This window comes from Staurois parvus, unplaced genomic scaffold (genome assembly GCF_062004578.1).
Source record: "Staurois parvus isolate SC_StPar_1 unplaced genomic scaffold, SC_StPar_1.0 ptg000019l, whole genome shotgun sequence".
In the NCBI taxonomy this organism is placed as follows: Eukaryota; Metazoa; Chordata; class Amphibia; order Anura; family Ranidae; genus Staurois; species Staurois parvus.
In genome coordinates this window covers 3,045,134-3,071,006 of record NW_028317815.1, presented here as the reverse complement: position 1 = coordinate 3,071,006, position 25,873 = coordinate 3,045,134, and the positions used below count along the sequence as shown (strand labels likewise).

The 25,873-nt window shown below is 38.6% G+C and overlaps 1 protein-coding gene across 2 annotated transcripts in view; it reads right to left on the bottom strand.

The window, feature by feature from the left end:
* PLXNB2 (plexin B2) overlaps positions 1 to 25,873 on the bottom strand; it is a 280,669-nt gene that overhangs the window by 192,328 nt on the left and 62,468 nt on the right. For both annotated transcript variants that reach the window (XM_089684488.1, XM_089684490.1), the window contains exon 2: positions 14,731 to 14,809. The gene's annotated coding sequence lies outside the window, so the exon portion shown is untranslated. The remainder of the gene's footprint in view (positions 1 to 14,730; positions 14,810 to 25,873) is intronic.

The window sequence follows — 25,873 nt, the reverse complement described above, 5'->3', positions numbered from 1 at the left end:
GTGGACTTACTTTTACCCACATAAGGCAAAGCAAAAGGTTCAATTTAAAGATTTACAAAAAATAAATGCAATTTTTTTTGCAGATAAAAACATGGACATTTATTAATTTTTTGTTTGTGTCAGATCACTGGTGCCATGCAGGTCTTTCCCTGACCTATCAGTATATGTGCTTGCTCGTACATCCCATACAGGCAAGCAGATACTTATTGACAGGACTCATACTACCACAGCGCAGTGGAGCACCGTGGTAATTCATTGAAAACTACAAGCCGACAGTCGCAAAGGTTGTCAAGTACTTGTAGTTTTCTCATTCACAGAATACTGTAAATGACTGACGTGGCAGAGCAGGCTGAGCCCTGGCCAGGCCTCTTTTTTTTAAATTGTGACAGCTAGCAGGGAGGAGAAGATCCCCACTAGCTGTCACAACAGGAATCGGAGGGGTGCAGGGGCCAGTCCAATCATAACATGTTACACCCTGAATATGGGTCTAACATGTAACATTACTAAAGGTGAACATATCCTTTAAGAAACCCTTATCTAGCAGTAAAAATACTTACATGTGAAAGCTACAAGATACAGTTTGCACATGTGAGAGACTGACCCCACTCCCACGTGCCCATACTTGGCCAATAAACAAGAACCAGGGCTGTCACATGTAACGAGTCACATGAACATTCATAGCATGACGTACCAAGGATTTTCCTCATTCCAAGCAGCTGAATGAAGTGCTGAAGGAGCAAATGGTTGCATTTCTGAGGAGAGGGACAAAAAAAAAATGGGAATATGTCTGCACTGGAAACAGGCAGCTTGTCCTAATCGTTTCTTATTATGGTGAGTGGTCACCCCTGCAGTTTGCACATGTGCTAGGTAACCAGTCTAATGTACACCACCCACAGAGCCCAGTTAGAAAGGAGGTGAGAGGTGCTACATACCATTGATGACCCAGAGGGAAGTCCATACCAGGACAGAGGAGTCCATAAGAGGATCCAACTGGCTCACTGAGATGTAATTTTTCTCAAATGCATGATGGAATTATGCATCTGGTGAGTGCGTAATTCTATTATTTGATCACCAGAAGATACAGAGAGGATCATTTTATTTGAAGCTTCACGTTTATGTATTGATATACAGACTTTGTCACTTATAGCACCATATTCACCTTTCTGGATGTGCGTTTGCACTGTTGTCACTTTATTATAATTTTTTTTACCTGTATTTGGGAATGTGCTTTTGCAATGATTGTCACTTTATGGATTTACCTGTGATGACTAATTCATCACTTATGTTATTAGCATCTGCACTTTAAAATTTCATTAGTGATTGTATTATATTGGATTTATGATTCTAGCGCTGCACCTTAATTTATCAGTTGGTCTTAGAAGGTTGTTGGTGCCTTTCGGTGTTACAGCAGCTCACCTTTAGCGATCACTTATATGCCTGTTTTACCTTTAATGTACACCACACTTCCCAGTTTTCCTCAGTACTGCAAGAAGTCTGCACACCTGTGCATTCCATTTTGGGGGGCCATTTGGGAGGAGGACTTTATTGTCTGAAATTCATCATTAAAGTGACACTAAACTTTGGGTTAAAAACACACAAACTTTTCGAATGTGTATTCCCAACTCAAAAAAGTACCTTCTTTTGCTCTCAGCCATCTCCAAAACTCCAAGTTAATTTTTTTTGCTGATGTGACTTCCTGTTAGAAGGTGGCTACTGTCATTCTCCAGGGCACCACTGTATGTAGGAACATAGCCATCCTCACTTGCTTGTTACAAGGACAGACTATGGGATTTGCAGCGTACACAAAGCAATGAACATGGCTGCAACATGCGCTGCTTATGCCAAACAGAAGTTAGGGGCAAAAGCAGAGATTCAGGAGCTCATAGAGGGTGTTACAAGAAGGCAGAAAAACACAGCAAGAAACAAATTAATGAAAAATAGATTACAGGATCAATAAGTAGTGAATGTATATGGAATATTTTGGGAGAACAAAGATACTGTTTAGTGTCACTCTAATGTGCTACCACTATATAGTTAGCTTAGGTGAGACTGAGTATAGGGCTTGCCCAAATTCCTTTTTGCCACAACAGGTTGTAAGGAGAATCCTAGTAAACAATATGAATAGATTTATTTTCTCCCCAAGATTGTAGTAAAGAAAGTTTCATATTTCAGCTTTTAAAATGCACATTGTATTGAACATTTTAACAAAATGCATATTTTGTACATTTCAACTCTGAGCAGGCGTAGTCAGCACAAACAATGTGGAATACCCTATGTAAATTGAGAATTAAAAGGAAAAAAAACCTTGAACAGCTGCCACACATCTGGTTTAAATAAGTTTTTCACAGTGCAGTATACATTCCACCTCCATTCCAGTCTATAGGCAGCTTACTTTAACAGAGCTGTAGTATGAAAAATGCTTTAAAAATTCAGGGTATAAAATCTATGTCTGGACATTCCTAATAATTTCAAAAACAGATTAATTCCAGACATTTAAGTCCAGAAGTCATAAAACCAAATCAATGCCACTGGTGATTAATTCCAAAGTTAAATCAATAACTCAAATAGATTTTAGAATTCTATAAAAAAAAAAAAAATCTTGGAATCCAAATGCCATTAGTATTCCCCAACACAAACTTATTTTCAGTTCAGAACATGCCAAACCTAGCAATATGCTCACAGATTCTGGCACTCTTCTCTGCCTATTCTGGTTTTCTTGGTTTAGAACATAACTTGGTAACAGGAAATAATACAAAATGATAACTGGAGCAGGATATAATTTGGGTGATGTCATCTTGCTTTGCAAGAAAGGAGGTACTGACAAATATATTGGTGCATACTTTAAGTGTATAACAAAATATTTATGTAATAAAACCAGGTGACTGCCTACTGATACATGCATCTACACAGTGCATTAGTCCAAAGTATTGCCAAGCACATTTTAAATTCAAAAATACCCCAAACAATCAAATAATAAATTGATTCATAGTAGGGGCTCCTCCTGCCATTGTAAGATCTGTCAAGCTGACTGTTTCTAACATACATAATAATCAAGCTCAGAGGTCCCTTACACTTTGACTGAAGTCTAGAAACCACTTGGCTCTCTATAGATAGAAAGGCCACATCAAAGAACATGGCTTAAGTTAGCCATACATGAATCCAAATTTGGCTGTTTCAGCCGAGATTCGATCATTGTATGGGGAGGCCAATTGTACCCAAGTCGATCCATCGATCGACTTGGGTACAACCGGCCTGTTTGATTTTTTGACATTCGATTACTGCCAGCAGCTATTTAGTCGCTAGCAGTAACTATTGTGCCCTGCCTTCTGGGAAGGCTCCCCACGTAAAAACGCCACCAAACACATAAGCACTGCATACAATGCACTGGATGTGCATAAAGATGTTTGGACTACCTTCTTTCCTAGATCAGCTGGGTGTACACAGAATATATTCAAATTTTCACAACACATGAAAACACAGAAAAATCGATTTTTTTTTTTTAAATAGCACTAGCTCTTTTAAAGCTGCACTACTGGTAGATATAAAATGCACAAATTAATGCAGCTCTGCGACCATTAAAAAAAACATTATTAAATGTAGTTTTTCATGCAAGCAGTATAAATACCACATCTGAATTGGTATCAGCCTCTTGCAGTCTGCTGTATAGCCTGAACAGTAGAGCTCAAAGAGTGGAAGAGGCAGCGCAAAAAGCCAGTCAGGTGTGCTGCAATGCAAAGAGTATGCGGATGAGGAGAGCGCAGAGTGACAGAGAGGGAGAGAGAGAGAGGAGTACATCAGCATAGTGCTCCTCCTCTTCGGGCACATTCAGAGGTGCAACCAGGGGGTGCTAAAAGCAGGTAGTTGAGCCACTGTTTTACTGCCCCGTTTCTGTGGCAGAATAGTGGAAGTCAATAGCTCTAGTGTATTGTGCCCCATGTTCCTATTCTCCAAAGGGAATAGTGTGACCCTCTCAGTGCACATGCGCTGAATGTAGATACTGTCCAAGCAGGCACAAATAATGCAATTGGCCAAGTGCTATGGCCGTCATGACAATGAGAACAGTGTTCTTCCCATCTAATACAATTTTATATATATATATATATATATATATATATATATATATATATATATATATATATATATATAAACACATATATATATAAACAACTCTGTGAGCTCTTGGTGAGCTGAATGTCACAAATGTCACTTTAGCTCAATGATCAATCCTCCATAACATTAATAACATTACAGCTTGTCTGCTTAAATAATACATGTGCTGTCCAAATTTATAATGGGAAAGTGAACCCTGTAATCTCGTTATCACCCTGTCAAACGAGTTAATGGTCATTATCAAGAGCAGATTCTTATGTTATCACGGAAGTTTAGGCATCATTGGTACTTGTCAGTGGATAATGAAGAGGCTTAACACTGCAATTAAGTTGGTGTAAATTTGCAGTTGTAATGTAGTTTTCAGCTGCAACTCTCCACCACTAAACACCACATTAATATTTGCCTGCGCCCTGTGGTTCCAACAAATAACAAGAGCATTGTAATTTAGCCTTCAACCCATTCTACTGTGAAGAAAGAAAAAATACATACAGATCTTAACAAAGGAACTGAACAATACAGGAAGCCATTCGCAAGTATACATCCTGCAGACAAGAGATATTGCATTGCTGTACGGCGCACAAAAAGCCACACAGATGTTTCTTGTCAACTGTGGAATCCAGCCTGTAGACAGGTTATATATACAATACCATCAATATAGAATGTCACACTGCTTACATAGCTCTGTGAAGTTAAATGGTCTTGGATCACAATTAACCCAATAAAAAAAAAAACAAACTTTATCTTAATGCTGATCAGAATTTCACTGTAGGAACATGCTTTGTTCAGGACAAAAATGCAGATCTGAGAGTGAAGATATCTGTACAGTTTGGCCCACAAAAACAACTTTAGAGGCGACAATTATGTGTTTATAAACTGGAAAATACAGCTTAGGAATGCCTCCTCTGTATCTTCCTTGTCTAAATACGTATCTGTCACATACCACCAAAGCCATGCTTTCGTCTGAAAAAAGATGTTGTCCATCAATTCATCGATAATACTGTAGCCGTGCATGACTAAAGCTGGGTACACACCATCAGTTTGTTTGTTTTTTTTTTCGTTCAACCCCGCGGGCAGAATGGAAAAAAATTGAAGAGCTCGGGAGGAGTTCACTGTACTATCCTATATTAGCTATCTCCCCGCAGAGCTCTTGTATTCTGACAATGCCTGCCATCACAGACTGGATGCCGATCGGATGCTGGTCTTCCAGCATGCCCGTTTAGCCAGCTTCTGTCGGACAGGCAGGTGTACACATGGGCTTAATGACGGCCCGTAACTATTGAAGCAGATTATATTCAGCCAGTGTGAACGGGGCTTAATACTGGCCAAAGACGAGAGGCTTTTCTTTGTTTAGCCAAAAAAATAAAAAAATTCCTCGATTCAGACAAGCAAGGTAGATGGAGCAATCCATCAGCTGGCAAAAAGCAGCATAAGTATATACTCCTGCGCTGGACGATAGACTCCACAGAAACTGAAGCCACACATGGGATGCCTAGAAGATGCCCTCAACGGAACAGGGAAATGTAAATGAACTGCAAGCAAAGAAACAAAGGGCGTGCAGGCCTAGCACATTAAAATTCATTTATTGTATAAAAAGGGGTAATATACTCACAAAAGGATAAAATGTATGAAGTACAGCAAGGTCCAAAAACACTGGATGATGTCTGTAATAGGATATTTAGACCTCCAACTTGCTACACGTTTCGAGGCCTTGCCTCTTCCTCAGAGCCACAGATCAAAATTCGGGCGATACAATAAAAGCTTTCATAATACATTTTGGCTAGATATACAATTCATGAGTTTTTAGTCTACGGCTTTTTTTTATCTCTGCTTAGCAATATTATTGGTGCCCCAATGATGCATAGTTGTGATATTAACATGGGCATTCAATAAAATCTCACGGAGACTCAGCAATGACTGTGTTAGTAAATCTGTTTGGTGTAATCAAGAGTATCTGTAATCATTAGTTGAAGAACTGAGGCTGATAGATTTGGATAATGCTGACCAAATCTGTTTACTAGAATAAAAAAAATAAAGCCACCCATACATGGTTTGAAATTCGGAAGGTTTAGCAGGGAAGTAGTCTCTCATGTATGGACAACTTATATCATTTGTATTGTAAAGCCAAAAGGTGCTTTAACACTTTCCATATTTTCTCATTATGTTTAAGATTATGATTTCGGTGTACACCGCAAATCCATCTAGTAGTCCAATACTGCCAATTCAGAATGTAACACTCATCTGAATTTGTTCAGTGTGCTGGTAAATTTGGCAACCAAAGCTTTCCAAAGCTACAGTACAACTAGCATAAACAATTTTGGCAATCATAGCTTGGAGTTCACAGTAACTGGCCAAGCACTGCTTTCTGTTGTAACTTCACAGCACAATCATTTATTTTCATCATGGGATTTCTCAAAACTAAGCAATACGAAACAGAACATAATGCTAATTTAACAGAGGAACATGGGTTTATGTTAGTAATACAATTTCAACTCTTTTGTGAAAGAATGTTCGATAACTCTTATCTGAATTCTTCTGGTTAAAAATTAATGCAATTTCCAGTTTTTTGTTTCAACCTTTGTACTGTAAAACCAGTTCTCAGCCAGGAGGAAAAACACCTTGACTAAAGCATTAAACTTGCCAGATGCTCACTCTCAAGATGTCCCAGCTGTAAAATTCCCCCTCATTTCACCACCAAGAGTGAGAGAAAATGAGGTATTTCAATTTCATATCCTCAGCCAAGATCAATTTACATGGCTTAGAGAAGGAAACCGTCTATTTTATGGCAGAAAATGCAGTTGATCCAAGGAGTTTAGGAAGAGAAATTTTACGCAATTCCAGAAACTTTCAGCCATTCAGTAAGCATTGCTTGCTAGGAAATGAAATGTGTAAAATGAGTTCAGACAACCTACATTCTATTTTAGGAATATCTTTACAAGGTATAATATTTAATATTCTATACAAAATGGTTTGTAGTAGAAAAAAGGGGACTTTAAATAAAATGAAAATCTGAGGCAATACAGATGGTCTAGTGTTACCCGAGACATTTGTAAATATTATTTCTCTCTAAAACACACAAGAACAAAATTGAAGTTTTACATTGGTAGATCAACAGCTGGGGCATAGATGATTGTCTGCACCTTGTAACATGTACAGGTTAACAAGTCTGCATTGCATACAAGTTTTCAAGATAACAAAGTCTGAGATGCAAGATAATTCTACCAGCAAACAGAACAACGCTTGTGGCTCAGCATTAGACCCCATTCACACTTGTCCAAAGCTGCACGACAATTTGTACATCAAAGTCGCATGACAAGTCTTACCCCTTGTTTTCCAATGATAACCATTCATATATAGTATGTGCAACGTAAAGTTGCAGGGACTTCTAAATAGTTAACACACTACTTTGGTCTGACTTTCATGCAACTTGACATCCATAGACTTCAATGTTAACCCTTAAAAGTTGCCTGAAAGTTGTACCTGAATGTTTTACGAGCAACAGTGGGTCCGACTTTGCAGAGGGACAAGTCACACTCATCCAAGTTGGACGCCAAATTGGCGCACCTTTGGAGTCACACAAGTGTGAATGGAGCCTTATAGTGCCCCCATTAACTGATTGCTCACAAGGGGTCTTGTTCAACCCTTGTGATAGCAATAAAGTAAAAAGAAAAAAAAAAAAAAAAAAATATATATATATATATATATATATATATATATATATATATATATATATATACACACACACACACACACACACACACACACACACACACACACACACACACAGTGAGGCAAAACAAAGTGTATTTAGTCAGCCACCAATTGTGCAAGTTCTCCCACTTAAAAAGATGAGAGGCCTGTAATTGGCATCATAGGTAGACCTCAACTATGAGAGACAAAATTAGAAAAAAAATCCAGACAATCACATTGGCTGATTTGGAAAGAATTTATTTGCAAATTATGGTGGAAAATAAGTATTTGGTCACCTACAAACAAGCAAGATTTCTGGCTCTCACAGACCTGTACCTTCTTCAAGAGGCTCCTCTGTCCTGCACTCATTACCTGTATCAATGGCACCTGTTTGAACTTGTTATCAGTATAAAAGACACCTGTCCACAACCTCAAACAGTCACACTCCAAACTCCACTATGGTGAAGACCAAAGAGCTGTCAAAGGACACCAGAAACAAAATTGTAGACCTGCACCAGGCTGGGAAGACTGAATCTGCAATAGGCAAGCAGCTTGGTGTGAACAAATCAACTGTGGGAGCAATAATTAGAAAATGGAAGACATACAAGACCACTGATAATCTCTCTCGATCTGGGGCTGCACGCAAGATCTCACCCCGTGGGGTCAAAATGATAACAAGAACGGTGAGCACAAATCCCAGGACCACACGGGGTGACCTAGTGAATGACCTGCAGAGAGCTGGGACCAACGTAACAAAGGCTACCATCAGTAACACACTACACCGCCAGGGACTCAGATCCGGCAGTGCCAGACGTGTCCCCCTGCTTAAGCCAGTACATGTCCTGGCCCATCTGAAGTTTGCTAGAGAGCATTTGGATGATCCAGAAGAGGATTGGGAGAATGTCATATGGTCAGATGAAACCAAAATAGAACTGTTTGGTAGAAACACAACTCGTCGTGTTTGTAGGAGAGAGAATGCTGAGTTGTATCCAAAGAACACCATACCTACTGTGAAGCGTGGGGGTGGCAACATCATGCTTTGGGGCTGTTTCTCCGCAAAGGGACCAGGACGACTGATCCATGTACAGGACAGAATGAATGGGGCCATGTATCGTGTGATTTTGAGTGCAAACCTCCTTCCATCAGTAAAGGGAATTGAAGATGAAACGTGGCTGGGTCTTCCAACATGACAATGATCCCAAACATACCGCCCGGGCAACGAAGGAGTGGCTTCGTAAGAAGAATTTCAAGGTCCTGGAGTGGCCTAGCCAGTCTCCAGATCTCAACCCCATAGAAAACTTTTGGAGGGAGTTGAAAGTCCATGTTGCCCAGCGGCAGCCCCAAAACATCACTGCTCTAGAGGAGATCTGCATGGAGGAATGGGCCAACATACCAGCAACAGTGTGTGCCAACCTTGTGAAGACTTACAGGAAACGTTTGACCTCTGTCATTGCCAACAAAGGATATATAACAAAGTATTGAGATGAACTTTTGATATTGACCAAATACTTATTTTCCACCATAATTTGCAAATAAATTCTTTCCCAATCAGCCAATGTGATTGTCTGGATTTTGTCTCTCATAGTTGAGGTCTACCTATGATGCCAATTGCAGGCCTCTCTCATCTTTTTAAGTGGGAGAATTTGCACAATTGGTGGCTGACTAAATACTTTTTTGCCCCACTGTATATATGTATATACAGTGGGGATAGAAAGTTTGGGCACCCCAGCTAAAAATTTGTATTAATGTGCATAAAGAAGCCAAGGAAAGATGGAAAAATCTCCAAAAGGCATCAAATTACAGATTAGACATTCTTATAATATGTCAACAAAAGTTAGATTTTATTTCCATCATTTACACTTTCAAAATAACAGAAGACAAAAAAATGGCGTCTGCAAAAGTTTGGGCACCCTGCAGAGTTAATATCTTGTACTGCCCCCTTTGGCAAGTATCACAGCTTGTAAACGCTTTTTGTAGCCAGCCAAGAGTCTTTCAATTCTTGTTTGAGGTATCTTTGCCCATTCTTCCTTACAAAAGTCTTCCAGTTCTTTTAGATTTCTGGGTTGTCTTTCACGCACTGTTCTTTTAAGGTCTATCCATAGATTTTCAATTATGTTGAGGTCAGGAGATTGTGAAGGCCATGGCAAAACCTTCAATTTATGCCTCTTGATGTGATCCCCCGTGGATTTCGAAGTGTGTTTAGGATCATTATCCATTTGTAGAAGCCATCCTCTCTTTAACTTCAGCTTTTTCACAGATGGCATCAAGTTACCATCCAAAATTTGCTGAAATTTTATTGAATCCATTTTCCTTCTACTCGTGAGATGTTCCCTGTGCCACTGGCTGCAACACAACCCCAAAGCATGATTGATCCAACCCCATGCTTAACAGTTGGACAGAGGTTCTTTTCATTAAATTCTGTGCCCCTTCTCCAAACGTACCTTTGCTCATTCCGGCCAAAAAGTTCAATTTTAACCTCATCCGTCCACAGAACTTGTTTCCAAAATGCATCAGGCTTGTCTATATATTCATTTGCAAAGTTCAAACGATGATGTTTGTGGTGAGGACGTAGAAGAGGTTTTCTTCTGATGACTCTTCCATGAAGACCATATTTGTACAAGTATCTCTTTATAGTGGAATAGTGTACCACAACTCCAGTGTCTGCCAGATCTTTCTGGAGGGATCGTGCAGTCATACGTGGGTTTTGAATTGTTTTTCTCACAATCCTGCGAGCTGTTCTGTCTGATATTTTTCTTGGTCTTCCAGATCTTGCTTTAACTTCCACTGTTCCTGATGACTGCCATTTCTTAATTACATTCCGAACAGAGGATATTGACATCTGAAAACGCTTTGCTATCTTCTTACAGCCTTCTCCAGCTTTGTGAGCGTCAACTATTTTCAGTTTCAGTTTTCTAGACAACTGCTTAGAAGAACCCATGGTGCTGATTGTTTGGGCAAGGTCAGATGATTCTGGGCATTTAAAACCTTTGAGCTTGACATAACCTGGTCTTCCCAGACGATGATTGAGAACAATCCATGACACTGGCAGTGTCTCAGCTTGGCAAAGGGGGCAGTGCATGCTATAAATTCTGCAGGGTGGCCAAACTTTTTCAGATGCCATTTTTTTGTTTTCTGTTATTTTGAAAGTGTAAATGATGGAAATAAAATCTAACTTTTGTTGACATATGATAAGAATGTCTAATCTGTAATTTGATGCCTTTTGGAGATTGTTCCATCTTTCCTTGGCTTCTTTATGCACATTAATACAAATTTTTAGCTGGGGTGCCCAAACTTTCGATCCCCACACACACATACATATATATATACACACACACACACACACACACACACACACACACACACACACACACACACAGGAAAAAAAATGTGCATTTATTATTTTTTCCCTAAGGAGCCTGGAAAGCCTTGCACCTGTGATCAGTAGATCTGAGGTGCAATGCAAACTCCTGCAGACAAGCCCTGCAGCTTTCAGCCTGTACCTTCATATGGGCTAACTGTTTACAAGCTGAATGAACTACGAGACCGCTCATCAGCGACCTTGCAGTTCATCCAGAACTACGAGCTGTCAGCTGTAATGGCTGATGGCAGTTGTAGTTAATGCATTCACAAGAAACTGTGAATGATGTGGCCATGTGGCTGAAGCGGTTTTTGAACTGTGACAGCGGGTGCAGGGAGAAGATCCCTCGCCCGCTGTCACAATGGGAAGGGGGGGGGGGATTGGGGGTACTGGCTATCGGAGCTGGAACATATTACATGCAACACCTGAAATACAGGTGGAACATGTAATATGGTCCAAATTGTGAACTTATCCTTTAAAGCCCCCTTGTCCCTCCCCCCCCCATACGTGTAAATGCAAACATGCACGTAAGTCTGACAAGCATGTACAGTATACAGTGATTGCATCGCACATGTAAGGTACTGCTCCAAATGCCAGCGTCAGAGCAATAATTCTAGTGCCAGAACTCAAGTTTAATTGTAAATTGATAACCTGTAAATGTGCAATTTTTGGTACTAATTCATTTAGGTGTACTTTTTCCTGAAATTTTATGTTTGATAAACAGCTGCTCACATATTATGCAACTTGAAAAAAATTGCAAAAACCACCATTTTAATCTCCAGGGGTTCTGCTTTCAGAAAATATAGTTTTGGGGATTGCAAGTTTTTTTTTTTTTTTAGCAAAAAATTGCAGATTTTAACGTGTAAAAAAAAAGAAAAAAAAAAAAAGACAAAGTTGCCCCGGACAGCAAGTGATTAAATAGATTTCTCAAATTATCTTCTCTTCAGAGGAAACGTGTCCAATTAAGGTTTTATTGTTGTCTTTTCTCCAACAGCGCTTCTACCCCTACCTCTTAGTCAAAATAAAAAATAGCTTTGGCTGGAGTTTGGCTGTAAGGTTGCTACACTAACAGAAGAACAGATTCTTTGTACCTTCAAAGCACTAACAAAAGTGCATCTGCTACAGGGTGTAAATTAACCAACCCTTTAAATGCAAATAACTGAATCTTTATGGGGTGATGGTTTAATCAGATCTGGACAGCACAGTGACTAAATGGTTAGCACTTCCACCTGGCAGTACTAGGGTCGTTGGTTCGAATCCCAGCCACGGCACCATCTGCCTGGAGTTTGCATGTTCTCCCTGTGCCTGCATGGGTTTCCTCCGGTAACTCCGGTTTCCTTCCACACTCCAAAGACATGCTGGTAGGTGAATTGGATCCTGTCTAAATTGGCCCTAATATGCGTATGTATGAATGTAAGTTAAGGACCTTAGATTGTACACCCCTTGAGGGTAAGGGACTGATGTGAATGTACAATATATAGGTGTAAAGTGCTGCGTAAATTGACGGCGCTATACAAGTACCTGAAATAATAATAATAAATAAATCTGCGTATCAAGACAAGACTTTTGCTTCATTCCTTTATAATCTGGATTTCTGTCCAGATTTCATTTGTGCTATCCGTGTCTATTTGGTCCAGTCCAGCCCATTAAAAGCCTGGCTCAAAATTACTGGACAAAAAAAAAGGAAGAAGAGTTACTAACACCAACCTATCCTAACAAATTAAATGGCCGTTTCACCTAAAATTGATATTTCACTTTTTGGTAGAAGAAAAATCCAGTATTTACTTCGATCTCCCAAAGACTTTATTAGTGACATAGTTGTGTTTGAGTTCCCAGGTCTGCAAATGTATTGTAGCCATTATGAGGGCTTCCCAAACATCTCAAACATATAAAAAGCCAGCAGTTAACATAAAACATGAATAATGCTTGAAGTTTACCATTGAAAACATTTGCAACTTCGGGAGCAGGGGAAACTGCAAGTATGTGTATAGTTAACACAATGCATATAAACAGGGTAAAATTTTAAAGCACAAGAACAACAAGGCAGCGTTTAGAAATATTGCTGCAGGGCATTTCATTATTTAATCATCTTTAAAACACCAAGGGTTTATTAAAGAAAACCATAAACATTGATAGTCTAATGATCTTCCTAACCCTAATTAGACAAGGCGATTGCAAAGAAATTGTAATGTTAATGATACACCATCACTGGCATACTTCAAGAAAATTAGCAGGATACAGCTTACTACATACTGCGGTTGAGATACTTGTACTAACATTTACTGCATAACACACAGGGTTGATGATCTCAGTAATTGTATGCTAGTTTTGTGTTCTGTTTTGAAATGTACTATTAGAATTTCGGAAACAACCTTAGACTTGATTATGTCACAAAGAATAGGGCTCATGCCATACGCAAATGGTGATGTAAAACTTAGAGATTAGTCCTCATTGTGCACACTATATCCTATCTGACATCAAGCTGTAAGACAATAGTTGTATATAAAAGCTACACTAGATCAGCGAGTCCCAACTCCAGTTACAGTGTTTTTCCAGCAATTGTAAAATCTTAAACATATACAGGTAATATTGTTGATGAGCTTTATCTGGTTGACATTTAAGCAAACCTTCGGCCTTGTAATACACCAAACCGGTGACAAGATTATAGAATAGGCACCTCCAGATTTCGATCCACACTTTAACAAATAACCTAGTACCCCAAAAATCCAAGGTTCCTTTAAAGGCAAGCAACATTTAGGTGTTTTATGCACAGTCTGTGGCCTGCCTTTCTGTGCTCCTCTTATCTCATGGCCACAAAGCAGAATGAACTTACTCACTGACTAAAAAGGGGCTGAGAACAAAAAGTACGGGAACTGTAAATGAAGGGTTGCTAAATTATCAACCCATTGGCAATATCCAATGCTTAGCCAGCCAACACATACTTTGACGGTGATTACTTGCAAATATCCGGTCTCTAAAACTCTTGAAAACTGTATATTCCTACTTCTTTACAGTTTTGTAGCACATTAGATCAGAAACTGACACAGTTAATGACCAAAATTCAAAACAAGAAGTTCTATCAAGAGCAACATGAAAATGCTTGCCATGGGGCAACTTTCACTTTAAAGAGATAACTCTTTCACCTGCCTAGTGTTACACATACTCATATGTAAATAATAAAGGAGGATGATCCACATATTTGGTATACAGCCAACATCAAAACTCACGACAGCTAAAATTTGAATTAGCTCCATAGAGAGCCTATCCGGTCAGTCTCATCAGAGACATGCATAAACAGAGAGGAACAGTAAAAAGTACAAAATCGCTCTGCAGCACTATTCGGTGGCAGCAAAACCTGCCTAAAACACAAATATCAGGAACTATGTATATATAGAATTACAATGTATAAATTAAAACAAGGGTTTAAAACACTATGAATGAACTACACAGTACAGCTGATAAGAGAATGGCATTAGCATGTCTGTCTAATAGCGTTCAGTCTTGAAAATATGGAAGGACAATGAAAGATTTAGTAAAAAGGATTTAAAAAAAAAAAATGAAGAACAACAACTTACGTTTAGAGGCAGTTACTAGTGAAAAAAATGCAGCCACATGAATGGATATATCCAATGTTTCTAGTTTATAGGTTCCAATCTGCAATAAAATCAAAATAACATTAGTAATCATACAAAGTTCCCAGTAGCAGTTCATAAAACATACTGTTCTCATGGAGCAATTCTGAGTTTACAAATGTACTTTGTAAAGTATATATTGTATATCTATACCAAAGAACAAACAAATACTGTATTTAAATTTTTTGCAGCTTACTTCTCCGTATTCCAACAAAAGGAAACTAATGCAGCCACCACATTTACACAATTTGTTTTACAAGTAGAGAAATTCAGGTTGATCCTGCCAGAAATGCAGTGTTCTTGTACTTTTCTGTGCACTGACCTGTTTTCAGCTCTCTCAGCTATCCTCAACAAAGCAACACCCCTTTAGGCTCTATGCACACTGGGCATTTTAATAAGGCTGGTAATTTTAGCTGTATAAAGTCAGCGGTTTTGCATTAGTGTTTAGCGGCGCTTTTTCATGTTTTTATTTTTACCAAAAAAGTAATAATTTTTTTTTGCTCAAAAAAAGTCCAAAAAACGCCGGTTTGCCGCAATTTACCGTGTTTATCAGCGTTAGAGCGTTTTTACAACTAAAAAACACCTCTAGAAATCCACTAGTTCTGCGTTTTCTTTCCAGCCAAAAAAACGTTGATTACAGTCTATGTGCATGGACACATAGGATAACATGTTGGGGAGTTTACTGGCTGTAGAAAAAAAAACGTCAAAAGCCAAAAACACCTGCTGTAAAATCGTCTAGTGTGCATGAGGACTTGTGTACCAGTGATGAGGAGAGAGGAAAGGGCTGGTAATCCAAATAAGGATCCTTGAGTGACCATTTTACCCATCCATTGGGCACAAGATAGTGAGTGTGTGTTGTCGGTCCAGGACAGAAAAGTGCTACAGGCAAACCACAAGGTGAAAAAAAAAACTAATGCCGTCACATCTAAAATCTGGTAAGTTGCACTATATGAAATTTTGTTTTTGAATTTAGAACTTTGGTGTCTGTAAAGACTGGATAGGAGTACATGTCAGCAAGGGTGTCTTGAAATAGATTGGCTGGCTGACTTGAAGAGTGCTTATTGTTTTCTGGAGATAAATTTCTTTCCACTGGCCAAAGCAGCAAACCATGAAACTTCCATATACAATATATACATTTTAGATTTCTGTATAACAGAATTGAAATTAAACTGTATAGCCAAAATCTATAGAGACTATTTCACATTAGTCTGCCAGACGAAGCCCACAGGGAAAGCAGCATGTAATACAATCGTATTTAGCAGAACAAGAAAGAAAATGCCAAGCATGAAAATGTATCTCATGTACATTTACAAAGCAAACAAAAAATCTGTATCAAGGATTACCAATATGAAAATAGTCTGGTGTGTGCTGGGAGGAAGAGCAACAATGTGCTTATCCTGCTGGATCACACTGTTTAAACTATTCTCATCATTTCATTGCGATGCATGGAGCACAATTTGCCTTATTTGCTATGAAGCCAGTTCACACCACTGAGCTGCAGTGGTGGGCACTGAAAACAAGTACTGCATGAACTATGTTAAGATGCCAACCACCAAATTCCCAAAGCTGTGCCTGGGCTCAAGACATGGACAGTTTTTATATGGATGTGTTGATGTGGATAGAGAAAGGGAGAGGCAATAGGAACTGGATTGGGGGTGTTCAGGGAGAAAAGTAAGGGGAAAGATGGGAGAGAAAAAAAAAAAAAAAATCCAAAAAACAAAGTATAGGGAACAACTGGGAAAAAAAAGCAACAGCTACCCACTGCCATGAACGGAGCCCTGGAGTGTTGTGGGGCTATTATTTATTAGTGTAGACTGCATAGTCAAACTTTTGTTAAAGCCTATCTCTAGGCTGCAGGACCCCTATGAGAAGAGCCGCCATGAGAACAGCTCCTATAGGAATGATTATGGTTGAAGCATGCATGGTCAGGGAGAAGAGGAAACTTTTGGAAGGATGTATGTGTGGCTCCAGTTGGAACAGCACAGTGAAGAACACTATAACAGGGATTAAGGGAAAAGTTAGATGGGGTCAGCAGCATGTCCACCACCAACAATACAATAAGTAGTGAAAATATTCATTTATATTTTTTCAATGACAGGAAGGAAAACTGAAGCAGATGGCATTTATTTTGCTGAAGAAAAACAACGCATGCTCTTCAAATGTTCATAAAAACAATTTAGCAAAACAAAAATGAAGCAACTATTATGACAGGTGGCATTGAACATTTTCAGCTAACATTATAAGATGTAGTCCTTCATTACAGGTGACTGGATAATGGTGCTGATTTAGGAATGCTGGAGCAAGCGCAAAAAAAAGACTGATGGAAATATTCACGTTTCACCTTTTACCGTTACCTGCACTGTAAACCTAAAGTATCAGTAAGACCTATTCTCTCTGGCTGCTCCTCCACAGCTTTTATTTTTTTGCAAGACAGGCAAAGTGCTTGTTTCCAGTAAAAACCATTCCACCAATGGAACATTCTACCATGCTGCATATGTGGTGAACTTTCCCCAGTTTTTCTGTTCAACTAATCTAAACTGAATACTTCGCAAACAATCACATCTGCAATGGCTACATACATTTTCGTGAAAACAAACCTTGTATGAGGTATTACTCAATCAACAAGTTAGATTACAAGTTTGAAAAAAGTCAGCCCCAATTTGTAATGCGTATTTCATACAAGTATTTCATAAGCCAAGTTGTCTCCAACTTGCATCCCATCTAGGTTCCAATAAGTAAAAAGGGATTTTCTTTCCATCAGACATTTTAAGGCAGTGAGGAAAGTGGTGTTTGACACATTTTATGAATATCTATTTCTTTAAAGTAAATCATGAGTAACCAGTGAAAGATTAAAGGTCCCATTCACCCCAGGTGCACTGTAATGGGTAGGCTTGCCCTGTGCAGCTCCAATGGAAAATAAGGCAAAAAGCCCCTTTCCTATCAGGCCAGTTCACACCACCATGCTATAGCAGTGTGCGAGAAAAAAAAAAAAAAAAGTACAGCATGCAGTTCAGTGCAGCATGGTGCAATGCAATCCCTTCTGAAAAAGTCAAAGGAAGTGACGAAACGCGTCAGGCACACGTGACGTCATACGCATCGACGTTGACCGGAAGTGCGATCGCGGCCATCTTGGAAGTGGGAACATGCGGTTTATGTTTCCCTGAACCTGTCCATGTGGACACTGCTTGTGAGGAGGAGCTGTTACCACGGAATTGTTATGTGAGTTACCAATAAAGAAGAATATCTTTTATATTTGTGACTGGTTTTCTGGAGGAAAGTGGAAGAAGTGACCCTAGTATTTGGAGAAAATCAATAAGAGGAGAGTGTAACCCAGAGTGGTTAATCTGCCCTGCTGTTTCTGCTATAGGGTAATTACCCATCCATATTAGAGTTGGAGAGTGGTGATCTGGGTTTTGGTTATCACCTTTTTATATATAGGGTGTTGTGTTATACACTGTCAGTGTGATTTGTGAAGTGGTTTTACACATTGCATTGCATATCCTATGTGAATGTGCTTTCACTCACATTGTCATTTCACTTATTTGTATGTGTTTTGACACTTGGTTTGAGTATACACGTTTATTTTGCATGCTGCACAGTGAGTGGCACGTGTGTTTTATTATTTAAGGTATGACACTATGTCGAGTTTTTTTTTTCCTTTTTGAGGTACACGAATATCAGGATTTTCGGGTATTAAGAAGGTTTTTGTGATGAAAGAAGAAGGAAAAGTTTAAGTTTTGTGTTACACTTGTGAGGATTATTTTTTTGGGATTTTTGATTTTAATTTTGGACACGGTGGGACTTTGGACATTATTTTATTTTATATAATTTTTATAATTTTATAATTTTCATATAATCTTTTGGTTTTATTTCATTTGATTTGATGTATTTGCTCATAGAAAAGTCACATATATATTGTTAAGTTGGCCTTCAAGGGTGAAGGTAGATCACTTTTCTGGGATATTATAGGTTTGAGTGTTGTGATATAGAAGTATAAATCCCTGCATCACACAACGGCCAACAGAACAAAATCAAATGTAATTTGTGACATTTCAATAAATTTCACACAAAAAAGTCAACAGTGTGATGTGTTGGGGCAAAATACATACAGAATTTGCCCAATCTTTCTAACCACAGTTATGAGAATCAACCTGCCACTAGCTTTGATTCATAGCTGCAGCTTGTCTACACTCTGACCTCTTTCCACCGATAAGCAGTGGCAAGAGGAATGCATAGGAAAGGGGATCTGTCAGCCTCTGCGTTCCACTTGCCATTGCAGTCAAGTGCTTTAGTCCTTTCTCCAAATCTGTATTGAGGCACTCTAATATTAATGTATAAATGGAAGTTATGCACAAGCTTAAAAGGCATTTCAATATTACAACACAAAAGGGGTTTATTTACTAAAGCTCATTCACTCAGAATCTCGTGCACTTCTGTATAGAAACCAATCAGCTTACAGGTTTCACTGCTAAAGCAAAGCTAATTGACTACCATGCACAGGTGCACAAGATTTTGAGTGAACGAGCTTTAGTAAATAAACCCCAGAGTTGCTCATAAAATGCCAAACAAAACCAAAACTTTCAAATGTATAAAATAATAAACCAGTTTCGGAAAAGTGTTCTGTTGGGAATTACAGTATAGGTAAACAACAAACTCAAGGTATAGAAAAAAGAGATTCATTTCTACATATTGTATATGGGTTGCGTGCATCTTATGCTGGTTAACCACTTGCCCTCCGGAGGATTTACCTCTACTTTCAAACCAGACCATTTTTTGCGATACAGCGCTGCGTTACTTTGACAATTGCGTGGTCATGCAACTTTGCACCCAAATTAAATTTACGTTTTTTTCCCCCATAAATATAGAGCTTTCTTTCGGTGGTATTTGATTGGCTGTGCGGTTTTTATTTTTTTGTGCTATAAACAAAAAAAAGACAGATGATTGAGAAAAAAAAACAAAGAATATTTTGCTATTACACATGTCCAATAAAAAAAAATTTAAAAATCAAATTTAGTCATAAATTTAGACTAAAATGTATCCTGCTACATGTCTTTGATAAACAAATCCCAATATGTGTAAATTTAATTAGTTTTTGCGAAAGTTATAGCGTTATGGCGATATATATATATATATACTGGAATTTCTTTTTTTTTTTTTTTTTACTAGTAATGGTGGCAATCAGCAACTTATAGCAGGACTGCGGGACTTTGGCATATACACACACACATATATATACATATATATATATATATATATATATATATATATATATATATATATATATATATATATACACACACATACACACACACACACACACACATACACATACATACATACACACACGTGATTTTGCACTCCCGTGCAGCCCTGTAGCAGTATTTCTGCTATAGGAGCGGTGCAGAAGCGGTTAACAAGTCAACATAACAAAAATACAAACATTTTAAAAAGCATCCATTGAAGGTTTCGAAACCTAAGTAATGTAATAGAAAACCGCTCCTTCTGAAAGTGCTATGTGCCTGATTGTCATACTGATCAAACTGCTTCCAATACAATTAGTCAAAAACAAGTATGCAAGTCTGCAATTCAGACTTTTTTCTGACTTCCACACCTGTCCTGATTCAGAGACTCTGATAATACTAAAACCATTGGATCAGTACAATAGCCAACTCACTAGTATTTTCAGAAGATGGTCAGCAATAGCAGCCCTGTATTTCTCTAAGCCCAGGCATACTTTTACTGTACTATATTTAGCGATTTGTTTTTGTTAACAAGGTTTGTATATCTATATGCAGGGGTTGGGGGTCAGCTTTTTGCATAATTAAAAGTAGAACTATAGGGTATTTTTTCTTCATTTTGGATAGAGTAAGGGAGGGTTATAACCTCTGTCAGATTTTTTTTTTGCCATCTGTTTCCCAATGTGGAGATTTCCCTTCACTTCCTATCCCATAGCCAAAACAGGAAGTGAGAGAAAGTCCCTGTAAATTAAGGGAATTCCTTAGGGACCCCCAGGTCACCAGAACTAGTGTCCTTAATGAAATTGAGCGGAGTAGGTGAATCTCCTTAACTGGGGCACAAACAGCAATAAAAACTGATAAGTGTTCTAATCCCTCTCCACTTTATCCAAAACTAAAAAAGAAGTTTTGTCTTTAGTTATACTTTAAGCTTTGCTTTTGATTACGCAGTACATTACCTTAGTTGTAATGTATGTCTCCTTCACACAATGCAAGTCTAAGGGGTTCATTTAACAGCAAGGCACATGGGCTGCTCACTTTGCAGGAGAAATCTTCCATTAGCTTACTGAACATGGTGTAAAATTCACGTTGCAAAGAACATCCAATCATGTGCAAGAAAAATAAATAAAAATTATTTTTGCTTGCAAACGATTGGATAATGTAGTTGCAGCGTTTCCCTACATTCCTTAAGCTAAAAGGGAAATGCTCTTGCAAAGTGCAAATTCTACTGCAAAGCACACAGCCTATTTGACCTTACTAAATCAAACTCTTAGGGTCGGTTAAAACAGTGCATTCTTCAAGTGGATGATTGAGCAACTTAGGGCTTCCTCCCATGACAGATCCAAAAAGTGTGATTATTATACTGCACACAAAACATTTTATTTTTCTGATTCTGTTTCTGTGTAGCACAATAGCTATAAATACCTAGGGGGAAGGGTGACAAAGTCCCTTTAAAGCCCACCTCTGACCAAGTTATACTCAACTTTCACAGCACCCTTCCATGGTTCCTTCCTCTTTTGCAGCTGCCAAACAAATACCCAATGCATCTGAATACAGAAGAGCTATGGTGCAGCATTCAGCCCTGTCTTGTCTTGAGTGACTTAACCAGTGCCTAGGTGAGGATCTAAGGTACTTAGGGGATCTTTCATTCTTTTCCAAAGAAACAAAAGACTGCTGTAAAGCCAGCAATATTCCTTTTGGTTTACGTATCTTATGACCAATAGTTTGTCATAAAGACTATAATGTAGACAACACTCAAGGTTAGCTTACAAATACATATGCGTTTAGTTAATGGTCTAATTGGTGACCTTTCTGACGGACATGTGAAGTGCTGGAATGTCCACTATAAATACACACATGCTAAGGGTCACCTCGGGACCATACACAGAAAGTTTGCCCAGAAGGCTAAAACACTTAAACATCCAGGTCGTCTTCTTTTTCAATCAATAAAGCATACAATTTATATTTAGATATACACATTTTGCAGACAGACATTGGAAAGTTTATTATTTCAGCTGCACTTAGATGAAAAGTCTGTTCTTTGTCAGACGTGTTTGACGTTACAGTTATAAGCCAAGCTAATTAAATTGCTTGTGCATGTCAGTCATCAACAATGCAATTAGTAATGAAGCAGTCAAATCAGCCAAATAAATTACACATTGTGCTATACAAAGTGTATTGCCATGTGAGGTAAAGAACCAACTCCTACCATGAAAAAAAAAGACCATTACAAGTATATGATGTGCTTCAGTATCAAACCTGGCAGGACCAAGATGTATGAAATAAATTACAAAAAGGCCAATCCATTTACAGTTGTGTTCAAAATAATAGCAGTCAGACATCACTAACCTGATCAATCACTGTTTTTGGTAGAAATAATATTTCTACATGGCAAATAATTTACTAGCAGGTGTAGTAGAGTAATAGAAATCCAACAGACCCAACAGTCATGACATGCATGCTGCTGATTCTGTTTAATTGAATCACTAATTGAAAGGGGCATGTTCAAAATAATAGCAGTGTGGAGTTCTATTAGTGAGGTCATTCAATCTTTGAAAAACAGGTGGCAATTATTGCCCTTATTTAAAGAAGGAAGGCAGCAAATGTTGTACATGCTGGTTACAGTGCATTGCTCTCTGAAATTCTGAGGAAAATAGGTTGTTCCAGACATTGTTCAGAAGAACAGCGTACCTTGATTAAAAAGTTGATTGGAGAGGGGAAAACATAAAGAAGTGCAGAAAATGATAGGCTGCTCAGCTAAAATGATCGCAAATGCTTTAAAATGGCAACCAAAACCTGAAAGACGTGGAAGAAAGCGAAAAACTACCATTTGAATGGATAGAAGAATAGCCAAAATGGTAAGGACTCAGCCAACAATCAGCTCCAGGAAGATCAAAGAAGGTCTAAAATGACCTGTGAGTACTGTTACAATTAGAAGACGCCTATGTGAAGCCAAGTTATCTGCAAGAAGCCCCCGCAAAGTCCCACTGTTGAAAAAAAGACATGTTCTGAAGAAGTTACAATTTGCCAAAGAGCACATTGACTGGCCTAAAGAGAAATGGCGCAACATTTTGTGGACTGATGAAAGTAAGATTGTTCTTTATGGGTCAAGTGGTCGGAGACAGTTTGTCAGACGACCCCAAACACTGAATTCAAGCCACAGTATACTGTGAAGACAGTGAAGCATGGTTGCGCAAGCATCATGATATGGGGATGTTTCTCATACTACGGTGTTGGGCCTATTTATCGCATACCAGGGATCATGGATCAGTTTGAATACATCAGAATACTTGAAGAGGTCATGCTGCCTTATGCTGAAGAGGAAATGCCCTTGAAATGGGTGTTCCAACAAGACAACGACCCCAAACACACCAGTAAACGTGCAACATCTTGGTTCCAGACCAACAAGATTGACGTTATGGAGTGGCCAGCCCAATCCCCGGATCTTAATCCAATAGAAAACTTGTGGGGTGACATCAAAAATGCAGTTTCTGAGGCAAAACCAAGAAATAGAGAAGAACTGTGGAATGTAGTCCAATCATCCTGGGCTGGAATACCTGTTCACAGGTGCCAGAAGTGGGTTGACTCCATGCAACACAGATGTACAGCAGTTCTCAGAAACAGTGCTTATACAACTAAATATTCATTAAGTGATTCAAAGGGAAGCAAAATCTTCAAACATTTTTCAGTTTATATAGTGAATGTTTGAGTTTGTAAAGAAGAATACAAACACTGCTATTATTTTGAACAGTCTAATATTCACTTTTCTTCAATTTTTTTTTAGAGGAACAACACAAATATGATATATTTTTCTTCATGTTTTGATTTGGAATAGAATGTGTAGTGTTCCCAATGCATTTGTGTGTATGGAAATAAAAACTATTACAAGGATTTTGAGCTTTATTCACTTTTTTCAACACACTGCTATTATTTTGAACACAACTGTATACTGCAACATACTAGTACAGTACAATGGAACGCTGTGATTTTTGTTTGAACTCCAAACAACAGCTTTTAGCAAATTTCATTTAAATGGACCTATATTTGAATGTTAACCTAAGTCCTGAATAACAGTCTAGAAGGGATTGGAATTTTTTTCCTCCAAGAAAAGGCAAATACTCAAAGTTGACTATAGTGGTAAAGGTCTCAGCATTTGGCCATGTGATTTCGACTTTGTAGGATCAGAGTTTAGATTGACTGAACTTGTAATTAACTGCCCAACAATTTGTTAATATAGGAAAGACTTGTTAAACTTCAACCACTGTTGTCACCACAAGGTCAAGGGTTTTCACTTCTGTGTTACACTACCCATTCGAGTAAGACTGTTAAAGCTGAATTCCAGGTATGGCTTTTGTGCATAGTTACATTCCAGGACAATGTAAGTATGCATATGTCATACCTGTGGGATGCCTTTGGAAGTGAATCATCACTGTAGTAATTCGCACTAACACAGGGATAGCCGCTGTCTTCCAGGTTTTGTTGCAAGTAACTACCCTGGTGAAGAGTGCCATTCACAGCATGCCTTGCATTTTCTCAGTAAATCCAAGGTGGTCTCTTCATTGGATGAGTTGGACAGTTGGGGAAGCAACATCACAATCTTCACCTCATCCAATCAGAGAATGCTAATCCAAGCTGGACCAATGTCACTATGGAAAAAAGCCATACTTGGAATTCAGCTGTAGGCTAACATTTAAGTATAATCCTGCTCACATCAGAGGGTTGATCTCATCAGTCTGCTGCTATGTGCAAAGGGGCCCAAAATGCAGGCATTCCTCTAGATGTGCGGTACGAGGATACCGTTAAATTGCCATTAAACGAAAAAAATCTTCTAAGCATATTTATCTTTAAAACTAGGTATTGTGTCCTTTAGCAGAAGCTTTCACTTGCACACTTTTTTTACATTGCTAGTAGCTAGTTGATCCTGCAGTTCCTTTGCAATTTCTAATGTTTGGTGACAACTGAATAGCAGCCATTTCCCTGCTATAGGGTTTCCACCCTTGGTGCACATGCTCAGATGGTGTACTCACAGGAAGCAGTTTAGTTCATATCTCCCTTTGGAAGCTACTCCACGAGACACTTTGCATTAGTGTTAGGAGCGGTTCCTGCACTTGAATGGACACGCCCTCCTCGCCTTCATCTCTGCACCACATGATCACACGTCATTTAGCAGGGCAGATCTAGCAGGGATGATGCCCTTTTTTTCCTGCTAGCTGCCGCATGTGAGGGGTGTGTTCCACATTATGACTGGCAACAGCTCCTGCAGAGAGACTCACTACCAGTCTGTACACATCCTGAATGATATCTCCAGGTACATCACAGGATTGTTCCTTGCTCCACCTTCAGATCTCACAGTGCAAAGGGAAGCCGTTTAAAGATGTCACGTGACTGTTGTATTTGAACTGTTCTAAAAGGGTATTTGGGGTGCTTATTTTCATGGGTAATACATATGCTGTATATAATTTCAATGTGAAATATTGAGGGTGAACTATATGAATTTGGAACTTTGGGTTTAATAATACTTCAATAACAGGATTGCATGGACAGAAATACAAATCTTTTGGCAGGTAATTTGTTTGTCATCTGCCTTATTTGTATGTCATCTAAGTATTTAGTGGTTTGCTTGATTTTCAGTATTCAAAACAATGGGTTTCCTTATATAATTCATTTTTCAAGGTACACATTGCTTTAAAACAACCCTCACCAATATTCTCAGGTATCTATGAATTACATGCTCTACAATAATCTGCCTTGCATAGGGGCTGAAAACTACTGCAGCTGTGGCTAAATACTCAAAAAGGAAGTCATGCCTGGGAAGTTTGCATTACAGATTATAATGTATATAACTGTGTCGG